Source organism: Mustela nigripes, chromosome 1 (genome assembly GCF_022355385.1).
Source record: "Mustela nigripes isolate SB6536 chromosome 1, MUSNIG.SB6536, whole genome shotgun sequence".
Classification (NCBI taxonomy): Eukaryota; Metazoa; Chordata; class Mammalia; order Carnivora; family Mustelidae; genus Mustela; species Mustela nigripes.
The window spans coordinates 89832331-89846117 of NC_081557.1; positions in this window are offsets into that span (position 1 = coordinate 89832331).

The following is a 13787-nucleotide window of genomic DNA, read 5'->3' on the forward strand; positions in this document are numbered from 1 at the left end:
CCCAGGGGGCCTGAGAGGCAGGAGACCCACGCTCTTGCTCCTTGTTCTGGGGCCCTTGAGCTCCCGGGAAAAGACTGTCCCCAGCTGTGGCATGTGGGATTCAGGCCAGCTCTGGGAAGGTCTCCTGCCCCCTCCGTTTGCTACCCGTGCGTCCAGAGAGGGACCAGAGCCTCCATTGGTGGACAGGGGACGTGGGGGCATCTGGTGGATTTTTGACCACTGGGGTATGGTTAAAGAGCTGTCCTGCTGGTGGCTGGGGCTGTGAGTTAGCTTCTCGGGGCCACGCTGAACCTTCGAGTGCAGCCAAGCAGGGCTCCCAACCCCGCCCAGTCCAGACCAGGGCAAGGGCCTGGGAAAACAGGGGTGCCGGCCCAGCATCTATGTCAGCCACTGCTTGCATCCAGGATGCTTTCCCATGGCACATCCCCACACCCTTCCCATTCTCCTCCCCCTTTTGCAAGAGTGCACACACACACACACACACACACACACAGCAGGATCAACTTCCCCAGAGCAGGAAGCTCATCGTTGGCTGCTGAGGGAAAGGGATTGGGCCCTGCTGGGGATCCGGGGTGCCCAGGGGGAGATTTGGGCAGATGTTGGGACAGTGGCCTGCAGTCCAGAGCTCCATGCATGCCCCCCTACCGCTGTCACAGTAGAGGACATGCAGACTCTGGCCGTGAGAAGGCAGAAGCTTTAACTGCTGTCCACACATATGTCCTTGAGCACCCCAAGGGTGGGAACGCCCATGAACTTGGAAGCCATAGTTCCCACATGTGTGGGAACTTCCCGCATATGCACTCACACAATGTCAAGGAAGAGAAGGGGGATAAAAAAAGGAAGAGGAGGATCTAGATTAGACAAACAAGGAACGGAAGCTGGAGGAGAATCAAGCAGGGCCCAGGGCTAGGCTGTGCAAGCACGCCTTTGTGTCATGCCCACAAAGATGCCGCACTACTCAGCTGCAGCCCCTGGGGATGGCAATCGTCAGCAATTCCTGGGGATCCTGCTGAAGTGCTACCTCCTCCAGGAAGCCTCCCAGGATACCCCTCTGTGCAGAGCAAAGCTGAAACACCATATCTGGTACGGGATCCCCACAGAACCTCCTTCAGTCTTCAAGAGAGTCGTACACTCACAATACACACATATGCAGAAAAGGACGCATGCCTTCGCACAGGCACACATATGCACACGCACAGGGCGTGCTCTGCCTTCTGGCTAAAGCCAGATCCCATCATTCGACTGACCTGTCAGCATCCGCGTGAGGGTGCTAGCTTGTGAGGTGACCCAGTGTGGCCTCCATGAGTCCCTGGGGTCCACACACAGGCTCCTGGGAAGGGGTGTGATTAAGAGCACAGATAGGAGAGCAGAAAGCCTGGGTCTTCTTTGCACAACAACTTCTAACTGTGAGATTTGGGGTTTGTCCTTGCATCTCAACCTAGGCTCCTTGTCTGGTCTGGGTCAGTAGTAGGAGCTACCTCAGGGCATGGCACAAGAATTGAATGAGATCCCAGCGCCCAATGCAATGGTTTACTTTCATTACTGTCCCCTTGTAAAGGATTTGAAAGATGATGCAGAAAATGGCAAATTCCAGCACAAAAAATCAGGAGCCTTTTTTGTGTTGTTGTTGTTGTTTTCCATTTTTTTTTTTTTTTTTTTTTCAAAATTTCCAGTCCATCCAGGCAATGTCATCCTCTAACTCAGGGCAGGACAGGAGAAAACCAGATAAACTCTGTCTTGCCAAGACCTGGAACATACCGAGGACGGTGACAGTCCCCACACCAGTCTGCTCCAGCTCCCGCAGAGGCCCTCCTCATGTCAAACCTTGAGCAAATGGTGTCAGCTTGCCCCAGACGGGCCCTGCTTGCCCTCGCCCCACAAACACACACCATGCAGCCTGTAGCATGTTTGGTGGGGGCACCGGGAGTGAGCATGAGGGGGCTAGAGCAGGGTGTAGCTGTGAAGAGAGGACAGCCCTGGTGACAGAGGCCCAGGCCCTGTAACACCAGGCCACCTTGGCCTGCAGTCACATGGATGACCTCAGCAAAAGCAGGGCTGGGCTGGGGTCAGCCCAAGAGGCCTCCAGCCCCAGACTCCTAGTTGCTCAGGCGTCAGGCCTCAGCTCTGCTTTGCTACACACACACACACACACACACACACACACACACGGTACACACAATGGCGTCATCAAGGCTAAGATTTCTGAATCTGGAGACCAGAGTGAGCCTTCTGGGAGGTCTGTGAATTCCCATATACAGTAGGCGAACGTACGCGTATCTGCACACACATGTGCCTTTGGAGAGGGAAAGGGTCTGTTACCTTTATCAGATTTTCAAAAGATCTACGACCCCCAAAAAACCTAAGAACTGCTGTCCTACGTTATTGGTTCACTTGCACTTGAGGGACGTAGAACCCCCTCCAGAAGGTCATTTCTCAGTCCTGGGGACAGGCTGAGATCCTCAGCTAGCTACGCAGAGAAGGCCGGCAGACTCACCCAGGGCTGAGCCGGTCCCCACTTCTCTCTGCCTTTCTGGAGTGACAGCTCTCCCTACTCCCCCCACCCCACACCCTCATGCACCCACCCCTACGGGGAGCCAGGAGCTCCCCCACCTGCTGTCCTGTGGGCCTCTTATGAAGGGCAGAGGAGAAGGAAGGCCTCCTGGTAAGGCCTCTACCCCGCCAGCCGCCAGGTGTGGGAGCAGGGCCAAGAAGTGGGTGCACGCCTGTAGGGCTGGGTCTGCTCAGCTCGCCCGCCTCGCCAGCCCTCCCTGCCTGCCATGCAGTGATGAGTTTATCTCCACAGGACAGAGAGGTGCGGCTGACGGCAGAGATGACTCGGGCTGAACTCCTCCGTAAGCGGGCCCCCGGGGAGGGCCGGGAGATGATGCTATCGCCGGGTTTGTCAGTCAGTCAGGAAACGGGGCTCGGCGCAGGCCCCCTCCTGTCCCCCACTCCCCGGCCCCCATGAGCTCAACCTGGTCCCCTCTGCCACTGAGGAAGCTGTAGCTATCCTATGGGCACCTGGGCACTGCCAGGGTCCAGGCGACATGGGAGATGAAAAATAACTCACCCAACATTACCAGCGCCAAAACATAAAGGAAAAAAAGAAGCCAGCAATGTCTGCTGCATTGCTTCTGGGTCCTAATGCTTGAACAGATCACGGAAGTTCGGGAAGTGTTGGCAGTTTGAAGGTGGAGGATACATCCTGTAGAGAAGAAATGCATCTCGACCATGCCTGTGGGTGTCCCAGGGGACCAAGTCTTCCCGCCTCTGTAACTGCCGCACCTCCAACACTGGTTCTCACCCAGGAGCTGGCTGTGTCTCCCCATTGCCTGCGCCATACCTGCCCAGGCAGCGGGGCCCAGGAGCACGGCCTCTCAGCAAGTCCAGGGCCCTGAGTCCTCTTCTGGAAAAGGGCAGATGGGGCCAAGGTGTCGGGAACCAAGATCTTTGGACAGCCCAGGTGATCTGCCCAGTGACATACATGTCATGAACTAGGGGCTGAGAGGCCCTCCGGGTTTCTAAGGTGGGAAAACTGAAACCAGAGAGAGGGGTGACCAGAATCAGTGTCTGCTGACTTCCCATCCGGAACCCCATGCTTGGAAGGAAGAGGAGGTCTTCCTCAAAAGTGACTGTGGTGGAGGGACCCCCCAGGCAGAAACCTTCCCAGGTTTCCCAGAAAACTTCCCAAGTGCTCCGAATTACCTCCTGTACCCCCTGCTTCCCTCCCCGGTACCCAACCAGGGTCTGGAACCTTCCAACCACCAGCCTGCCCTCCTCCAGCCCCCCACCCCCCCACCCTGTCTCCCACGGCAGGAAGCTATGTGTAGCAGGGCAAGGAGCAAGGTCTCTGTGGTACTTGCTGAGTCTATGAGGTCGGGAACAGCACTAATGTCTCTGAGTCTGTTTCCTCATCTGGGAATGCGATGCAGGTGTCACACGATTGCCTTGTCTTGTTGTTGTAAGAATTAGAGAGAGTGCACATAAAGAACCTGAAACACCCCCCCCCCCTTCAGACGCTCGGTGAATGGTTATTACTATTATGCTGTTGTAAATCTCTGGGGAGAGGAAGCAGAACGTGATCCCAGCCAGGCACCCTGACTCGGAGAGCCAGAGCTGCAGGGATAAAAGCTTTCAGAGAGGCTGGGACACGTCATTCAGCCCAGGCACAACTCCCTATTGGGGCTGGACCCCCGGGATTCTGCCCAGTTTCCTCCAGCGAGGCCCAATGTGAGGAAAGGGAAATCCACCCAACCCCAGGGACCACAGAGATGACGAGAGTCTCAGAAGCAGGCCGGCTCTGGAGAGTCCTTTTCCATCTTTCCTGGTCTAAATTATACAAAGTGAGGATGAGAGGGAAGTCAGAGACCACTCAGTCCTTGTCCCTCTCTTTATTTGACAGAGGAGGGAACTGAGGCTCCTGGGGGATCAGAGTCTTGCCCAAGATCCCATCCAGTGGCTGAGACCAGAGCCCCTGGCTCCTGGTCCAGCATTCTGTCCGCTACTCAGGGCGAGCTGCCTTCCTGATCCCACCCAAGGGTACCCAACTGCCTCCTCACTCACTTCCCTGGAAACCCTGGATTTTTCCAATCTGGAAGACCACCCAGATTCTTCTGGGAGAAGACAGAGTGCATCGGGAACTATGACAGGAGGACACAGGGGTCTCCACCCCAAAGGCACACTGGGGGATGGGTGCCTGCTCTCCCTCCCCCATGCTCAGACCCCCCCCCCCCCATACAGAAACACAGCCAGGCCTCCTGATTCTCCCTCCATGGGCACCATCAGCAGGGCACCAAGGAGGCAGGTGCACCTGGGCTCAGCAAAGGCCCATTGAGTCTGGGGTGGGGTAGGTGCTCACACCCCAGGGGGTGATGAGGGACTCTGAGAACACAAACCCTGAGCCAGGTGCTCTGAGAAGGCACCCAGAAACAGAAAGTGTCTCGGAGGCCAGGCACGTCTCCCATGTAGCCCCCTGCGACAACCCCCCCCCCCCCCAGGGCCCTGAGCTTCTCTCCCAGCCCTGGCCCGGCCCCAACAGCCCTGGGAAGTGTGCAAGTGTCAGAGGGATGGCCTGGGTCAGGCTCAGGGAGGCCTTTCTGACTGTGCCTGCCTCCTGGGGCCCAGGTCTTGCTACAGCACCTGCCCAGTCAGGATTCCAGGTAAAGCCTCCCAGCCCCTTCCCCAGCCAGGCACACTTTGATAAGTTGGCCCCCTCCTGGGGGGAAATGAATAAAGACCCCCAGCCCACCCTCAGAGGGGGCTGCTGGCCATATCAGTACTGGGTATGATAGCTTTGGTGCAAGGCGGGTTCTGGTCCCTGCAGTGACCAAGTCATCCCTCTGGGTCCATTTGGACCAAATAGGTCACTTTTACACTTTCTTTTAGTATTGAAACTCTTAAAAAAAAAAAAAATAGGGACACCTAGGTGGCTCAGTCAGTTAAGCGTCTGCTTCCAGCTCATGTCATGATCCGGAGTCCCAGGATCGAGCCCCGCATCGGGCTTCCTGCTCAGTGAGGAGTCTGCTTCTTCTTCTGTCACTCACCTCGTTCATGCTCTCTCTCTCTCAAGTAAATAAATAAATAAAAATCGTTTAAATAAATAAATGATAGACAGATGATTCTTTTAGCCATCTACATATAACAAATTGCCACAAACTAGGTGACTTACGATGGAAATGCTTTCTCTCACAGTTCTTGAGGCCAGAAATCCAAACTCAGAGTGTCAGCAGGCCCACACTCCCTTCTGCGGCTCTAGGAGAGAGTCCTTCCTGCTTCTTCCTGCTTCTGTGGCCGCAGGCTCTCCTTGGCTCGGGGCTGTGTGACGCCAGTCCCCACCTCCACCTTCACAGAGCCTTCTCCAGCCCGTGCCTCCTACAAGGACCCTTGCGGCTGGAGTTAGAACCCTCCCAGATGATCCAGGACAATTTCACCTTGAGAGCCTTTAACTTAATCACATCTACACGGAATCTTCTTCCAAACCAGGTCACGTTCCTAGGTTTTGGTGCTTAGGACAGGGACGAATCTTTTAGGAGCCACCCATTCAAATCTTATTCAAAACCCTCTTATACTACTCCTTAGCAAAGGAATGGAGTTCAAAACAAGGATGAAAGCTGGAGCCTTAGCCCCCTTCCTCCCTCTCCCCAGCCCTCTGCTCCTCCTTCCTCCCTCAGGGCCTCTCCAAGGAAGCCCAAGATACCCGAGTCCCCTCAGCCACAGCCGTCGTGCCTAGCACAGGGCTGGCCCAGGCCGAGCCTGCTTGACAGAGACTGGGTGGGACTTGAGCTGATCCGCTCACCCGGAAGGTGCTAATTGAGCTGATTAATTGAGCCAATTACCTCAGCCTCCCAGGAGGGCTGCGAGCAGACCTGGCTCCTAGGGACCAGGTGTGAGGCTGCAGGATGGGCTGAAAAGGAGCCAGGCCCGAGGGGGTGGAGGTTACCCTCCGAATCCCCAAGCCTGCCCCCTGCCCCGGCTCGGGACAGAGGATCAGCAGATGCCCACTTGAGCAAGGTGAGTCTGGAGGGCTGGGCAGGTCGAGGGGAGCTGTCGGAAGGGGCAGCAGGGCTGGTGCCGATGCCGGGACCCCAGGGCAGGAAGGGGGTGCAGGAGACAAGTGAATGATTCCACGGAGAAATGAATTACGCTTTCCTGCGGCACCTTCTGCTAATTTTGGAGTGTGAATGAAAGTGAGCGTGAACGCGAAATACAAATCATCATTGCCGAGTTCAGGACCTGCGGGGACCGTGCAGACTGCCTTCCGTCCTTCAGCCGGGCTGGTCTTCACAGCCATCTCGAAAGTAGCCACCTTTGCTGTCACCGTCACCTCACTGATGAGGACAATGAGACCCCAGGGGCTGCCACTGGGCTGAGATCACACAGCGGACAAGTGAGGGAAGTAGGATTCAAACCCGCATCCCTCAGGCTGCAAAAGCTCCGTGGTACGTGGCCTGAGGTATGCATGGGACTTGAGTCCGTGCGTGTTGAGTCCAAACGTGAGTTCCTGAGTGGGGCAACAGGAAAAATCTGTTTGTGAGCCGGCCCAGCTGGCACATGCACAAAGGCATGGGGGTCCTCTCACTGTGGACCAGCATCACCACCCCAGGGCTATGCCCCACGACAGGCCACCACAGCCCATTGACCTTGGGGAGGGAGCACCATGGCCCAGCTTAGGCAGGTGCACAGTCTGCCCCTGTCTCCTGGGGCTTCCATCCCCACAGCACCAACATCCTGGCTTTCCTGAGCACAGGCAGTAATTCCCCATTCCCATGCCTGCTCCCTCCCAGTTCTCCTTACAGAAGCTGGAGGGCTTTCAGAAACATTCAAATCTAATCATCATCGCTCATTTTTGTCTTGTTTTGTTTGTGCAAGTAGTGCGTTCCTTTATTTGAGTAATAGGAACCATACTGCTTTCAGGACAAAAACCACTTTCTTCAAAAATCAACTTTATTGACACAATTCACTATATAACCAAATGCACCCATTTTAAGTGTCTAGATAATGAATTTTGACACATCTATACACCTGTGTGACCATCCCAGAAAGTTCCCTTGCACCCCTATCTAGTCAACACCCTGCACCCTCTGTCTCCTACCCGAGCAATCACTGATCTGATTTCTATCACTGTAAATTAGTTTTGCCTTTTCTAGAATTCCATGTAAATGGAATCACGCGGTATGTACTCTTTGGTGTCTGGCTTCTTTCGCTCAGAATAACAGTTTTGGAATTCAGCCCTATTGCTATATACGTCATGCACAAGTCTTTCGGCAGCCGGTTCTTCTTCAGGACTCTGGAGTATACCATCACGCAGACATCACTGTTGGCTTTATCCAAACACCATATAATGGGTGTTTGGGTTGTTTCCAGTTAGGGGGCTCTTTGAGTAAATGGGAATATTGTATGCAAGTCTTTTTGTGCACATATATTTTTATTTCTTTTAAGTAAATACAGAAATGGAGCAGAATTGCTAACTATGGTAAGTACACTGTTAACATTGTAAGAAACTGCCAAACTGACCCTTAAGATAAATTTTTTGAGTTTCTTAGCCTGACCTTCAAGGCCGTATATGTTTGGGTCCCTTCTTTTCAGCCTCATTTTCCCTCCCTTCTGTGCTTACTGCGTGTCAACCTCACTCTTTCTTGCTATTTCTTTACAGTACCTTCTTTTGACCACAGGGCCTTTGTATGTGCAGGTTCCTCTCCCTGAAATTCTTTTCCCACTCCATTCTTCAAGTCTCATCTCAAGTTTCCTTTCTCAGGGAGATTTCCTAGCCATCCCCCCATCCCCAACTATATGGGGTGTTCCTCAGGCCTTCTCAAAGCCCTTTGTGGTCCATATCCCAGTGTTAATTACATATGATTATGTGTATGTTGCACGGTTTCCTGTGTAACATTCCTCTCTTCCACTCAACTCTGGGCCTCTGAGTATGGGAGAGGCCTGTCCCTTATCTCCTGCGGGCCTGACACACAAAAATGACCCCACAGTTATTTCAGAATATTAAATAAAAGAGGCTGAGTCCCAAGGCCCACAGGCCTAGGACAGGGCTCGCATGCCCTGCTGAGGATCCTGGGAGCCCACCCCTGACAGAGAGGCCCAGGCAGCCTGGCTAGGCAGCAGTTCCACCCCAGATCCGATGACTGACTGGGCTTGGGGGAGGGAGGGAGGCTGGAAGGCAGGAGAGGAAAGAGAATGACTCATCTTCAGAGACACATGGCAAGGAGAGAGGAAAATGCAATTCAGCAGCTTCTTGACCTTTCCTTTGTGTGGGGACAAATGCTCTAGCCCCAGTGAGCAGGGGGTGGCAGTGAGGTCCTCCCAGAGCCAGGGAAAACATTTTGCTTTGGCCCACAAGCAATAACAAGAGAGATTTTTCAGGCTCAGAGAGAAGACATGTTACCCACCCCTCCCTGCCCCAGAGTCGTGGCCACCACCCCTTTGTCCCCACGCCCCTGAACAGTGGCTGTCCGTACCCTATCCCAGGGGCTCTGTGCAGCTCTGAGACTGGGAGAGAAGAGTGCCCAGGAGCGTGCATGGTTTTCGTCCAGAAGGGCAACCCAGAAGCAAAGCAGCCTTCCTTCACAAAGGGCCAGAGGATCATGGACTCGATGATACAGCCCCAAAGCACAAGAATGAGGCTGGAGGGAGGGGCACTGTGGTCCTGACTAAAGCATGTCTGGGAAATCCTTTTTTATGCATGTGGAAGTCAGACCCATGCAGGGGAGAGTGGGTGGGCATGGGAGCAGATGGGAAACAGGGGAAGGTGCCTTTAAGGGCGGGAGGTTGCGTGCAGGGCTCACGGAGGCAGCATGGCCTCTTGGCTCTGGACTGTGTGGCCTGGCTCACTGAAGTATTCCCCTGTCCCTAAATAAGAAACTGGGCGGGAGGGGGTGGGGGTGGCAGGCTTTCAGCCTAATGCGGAAATGGTCTAAAGCCCTTGCAGGGCCACAAGTGCTAATGGACACGGCCCTCCCTCTGGGGTCATCACCCAGAGCTTATCTATAGCAAATCTGGCTTTTAACTTCTCACTGACCAAATCTCCCCCTGTGGTTCTATAACCTTTTCTCCTTCACGCAGGGAGCACTTTACTGTTCTTGAGAGGGAGAGTCAGCTTGCTCCCAGGACCCCAGACCCTATCCCCCTAGTATATACCCACGAAAAAGCCCCTTAGGCTGGGTCACGCCATAGAGGAAACCTTCAGGATCTTGACCTTCTGAGCTACCAGAGCCTTTGAGGGGCAGCTGAACAGATGAACAAGGCAGCCAAAGGAATTCATGGGCCAGAGTCAAGGCTATCTGTGTATCTCACCATTCTTCTGGATTCTTCCATGAGGATTCACATCGGGGTCCGGGTTAGGAATGGCAGCAGCACAGATGGTGGGATGAGTGGACGTCCGGCCAGCCGGGTCCCCTCTCTGAGCGTCACTTTCTGGTCCCAAAATGGGGACAGGAATACCAACCTCAGGATTAAATAAGGTAAATATTCAGAAAATGGTTGCTCATCTTCTAGATAAGTCCTCGCATTTTAATCTTCTCATTTGTAAAGTGTTTTATTGTGCAGGAAACATTTTCCCATATATCTTCTCATTTTATCCATATAATGATCAGGACAAATACTTTTAGCCCCATTTTACAGACAAGATAACAGAACCCCAAAAGGGTAAAAGGAGTTGTGCAAACCCCACAGGACTTCATACATATGCAAAACCAGAATTAAAAGCTCCTGACTTCGAGCCTGAATATTTTTCCCCCTGGACTTCTGCTTTGCTGTGCAAATCTCTGCCTCCTGGGATCCACTGGTTCCAGCGTGTGCCTGAGCAACCCAAGGAACTTCAAAAACTTTGTGGAACCACTTCTTCCAACTGAAGGAAAGGGTATGGGAGGACACAGTTGAAGGTCCTCAGTAAATACCCAAGCTGGGGAGATGGGGGTAAAGCTGAAGCTGGTACTGGGTTTGAGCAAAGAATTTATACCCAAAGAAGTTAGGGAGGGAAGCTCACAGGAGTAGAGAAGAGGAAGATAACATCCACTGCAGGTAAGAGAGTAACACCAGCCTCTTAGGTGGGTGTTACTAATACAGCAGATGAATGGTGGAGGACCCAAGAGTGACCTTGGCCATTGGTTCATCCCATAGCAGAAATAGGAAAATGAATTAAAGTTCTTCTTCAACAAGTCAAGCACCTGAGGATGACAGAGGGGTCCTCTTCATGCATCAGTTATCCATGTCATGTAACAAATAATCCCCAAACTCAACGGTTTAAACTCAGAAATATTTATTACATTAGTTTGTGTGGGTCAGGAGTTTGAGAGAAGCTTGGTGGGGTAGTTCTGACTCTAGTTCCCTCAGGGAGTTACCAGCAACACATTTTAAGCCACCACAAAGGAAGAAAGACCCTCAGCCAGACATAGTGTGCCCAGAACAAACGCAGGAGAAAACCCACAGGTCAGGCCCAGCATGCTAGAAACCCCCCCAGCAACACCAGAGAGTCCCCTCACCCCAGTCATGTCCCGGCTCCCACCCTCATCCCATAAGGGCTTGGGCTACCCTTAATCAAGGGGAGCAGGTGCCTGGGGGCAGTAGCTGAGCTGGAGGAAGGACAGGTCTGCCGGACTGTGGTGCAGGCCGCCTACACGCAAGCCTGAGCCCATGGGGGAAGGAGAGCTCGGGGTGCCATGCACCCCACCCCTGGGCTACCCTGCAGGCAGCCGAGGGGGAGGAGGGCTCCAGCCCCACCCGCCAGTGTGACAGGCAGAGGGCTGGGTCCACCCTTGACAAAGGTCATGGGTCTGGAAAAGAAGCTGTCTTCCACTGGAGCCTGGCTGCCATGGGGCAAAACTCAGGCTGTAGAGGTGACGGCTGCTTCGCCCAGCTTCCCCTTCTAAGGAACATGCCAGCTCACAATCCCGAGCAGGCAGCCCCCAGTACCACCGCCCCACGTCGGCTGGCCTCATACGATTGGGTCAAAGGTGGGCACCTGACCCAGCAGACCACAATTCATTGGCTGACCAACAGCCAATCAGATGCTTCCTCTTAAGATCTTTGGCTCCAAGGGGTCCTGCGTCTGGGAGTGGGGGGGGGGGGGCGGGGCCTGGAGTTGGAGGTCAGGCGGTGCGGGCAGGCTGGGGGAGGGGCAGCTATTTTCGGCCCGTGTGTTGATGAGCAAGCGAAGAAAGCTGATCTGCAGAGTAAGGCAGGAAAGTGGAGCTGGGAGAGCAGCAAGGATGCGACCCAGCGTGGCATCCTGGCGTGGAACCAGGCAGCAAGGGCAGTTCGGGGGGTCCCGGGGCGCTCTCCGCTCTCCCGAGGCCCCACGTGCTTCTGGCGGGGTCCCGAGAGCCACCCTTGCATCCTCGTGATAAATCCCCCGTTCCTGACGCCAGCGTGCACGGTGACTTTCTAGGCAGTCAGACAATCCTGCCGAGTTGTTGAAGGTGGAGGAGGAGAGGAGACAGCGGGGCCATGTCCTCGTTGCAACACCACGAGGGAGAGCCTTGGGGCAAGGCTGTCGCGTTCTCACGCACGCTCGTTAAGTCTGGGGAATCCAGAGGAACAAGACGAGACACTTGCTTGACTTAGACACTGATGTTTCCTTCTGCGCTGTCATCTCTGTTCCTCCTGACGCTCCCTGTGGCTGGTGCCCAGCAGCAATGAGAACCGGAAGTCTGACTGACACCAGGGCAGACGATTTTTCTCTCGATCCCTCTGGGCAGAGGTGAGCAGGAAAGACAGCAGGTTCGCAGGGAAGGAGGCCCTGGTAGGCTGGTGTGGGCGCTGGCCGGGGCAGCGACACTGCCAGCAAGTGGAAAGGAGAGGGGAAGGAGAGGGGCAGGCGGACAGCCTGGGAACACCACTTCACGCCTTCCTGGGCTCCTCTTGGCCCTGAGAGACTGCATCATTTGGTTTTAAAGCAATGTGAATTCCTACAACCGTAACCACATCCCCCTTCAAATGCAAGTTCAGTAGAATGGACTTTTGAATTATTCATCAGTTCCTTCAACACACATTCATTGAGTCCTTTCTATAGACCAGGCCCTGAACTGAAACCAGGCCCTCAACTTGAAACCAACCCCATCCCTGTCCTCGGGGAGCTTCCCTAGAGGGCACTCATTTGGTGACACGCAGGAAGGGGCCTTGAGTAGCTCTCGGGAAAGATGAGCAGAATTTCCATGAGAGAGAAGCACGTTCTGGATGAGAGAAAGAAGGAGGCAGCAGGCTGTGGTGGGAAGACACTTGTCAGGGATCCAGGCGGCCTGGGTCGTAGTTCTGATTCCGTCAGTAACTCAGAAGATCCCCTTCCCCTTTCTGGACCTCAGTTTCCCATCTGTCAACAAGGGGGTTGGACTTAGCAGTTTGGGCATTAAAGTCAATGGTGGCAGGTGCTGGGGAGAGGGGAGGATTGGGGAGGGGAGTTTTTACACAGCTTGATATCGTTCAGTGGTTTCCCAAACAGCTTGCCTGGGCCAGATGGGCAACTGCCCCTAGACCAGGCCAGGGGAGCCCCATCTGGTAAGACTCAGATTCATTCTCTCTTTCTGTGAATGTGTGGTTAATCCTGGGTACCAGCCTCTCAGACCTGGGTCCAGGAAGGAGGTGATAACATGCTCTGTTAATACATTGGTTCTGAAATATGTTGGCGAGGTCTAAGGTGCCCTCAGGGAAGATAGCCTTGTTTTCAGTGAGGTCACTCACACAGGTTTGAAAGCAAAAACCAGTAGGCTGCTTTACCATATTCCAGCTGACCAGGCTCCTGGGATGGGCTCCACTATTCTATTCAAAAGCCTACTTCTCGGCAAAGGGGGCAATAAAGTTTATGATTATGTTAATCTGCAATTTCCCTGAAATGGTTTGGTTGCAGCCTCCCACAGCCTGACCACCTTAGGGAAACACAGGCAAGATCACCCTTGGGCTTGTGCCAGGAACAGAGGACAGCCCAGTGTGACTGGTACTGAGGGTCACCCTGGGACTTGTGCTGGGAACAGAGGACAGCCCAATGTGACTGGTATTGAGGGTGCCTTGGGGAGAATAAGGCTGGAGGGACCTGTCAAGGTGAGACCATGGAGTTTCTTACTTGCTGGGCCCAGAAGTTAGGTTTCAGAGTGGAGGAGTGGTTTGTGAGAGGTGAACTTAGGAAGCATCGGATGGTAGTGAGTGACATGGCCCAGTGTAGTGGGTGAGAGGGGACTCTAATGGGCTGGAAGAACACTTGGGCAGAGTCCTGACCCAAACAAAGAGAGTAGGGATAGAAAGGAGCAGGAGTGGGATAAAATGGGAAAGATGATGCAGGAGGAGGAACC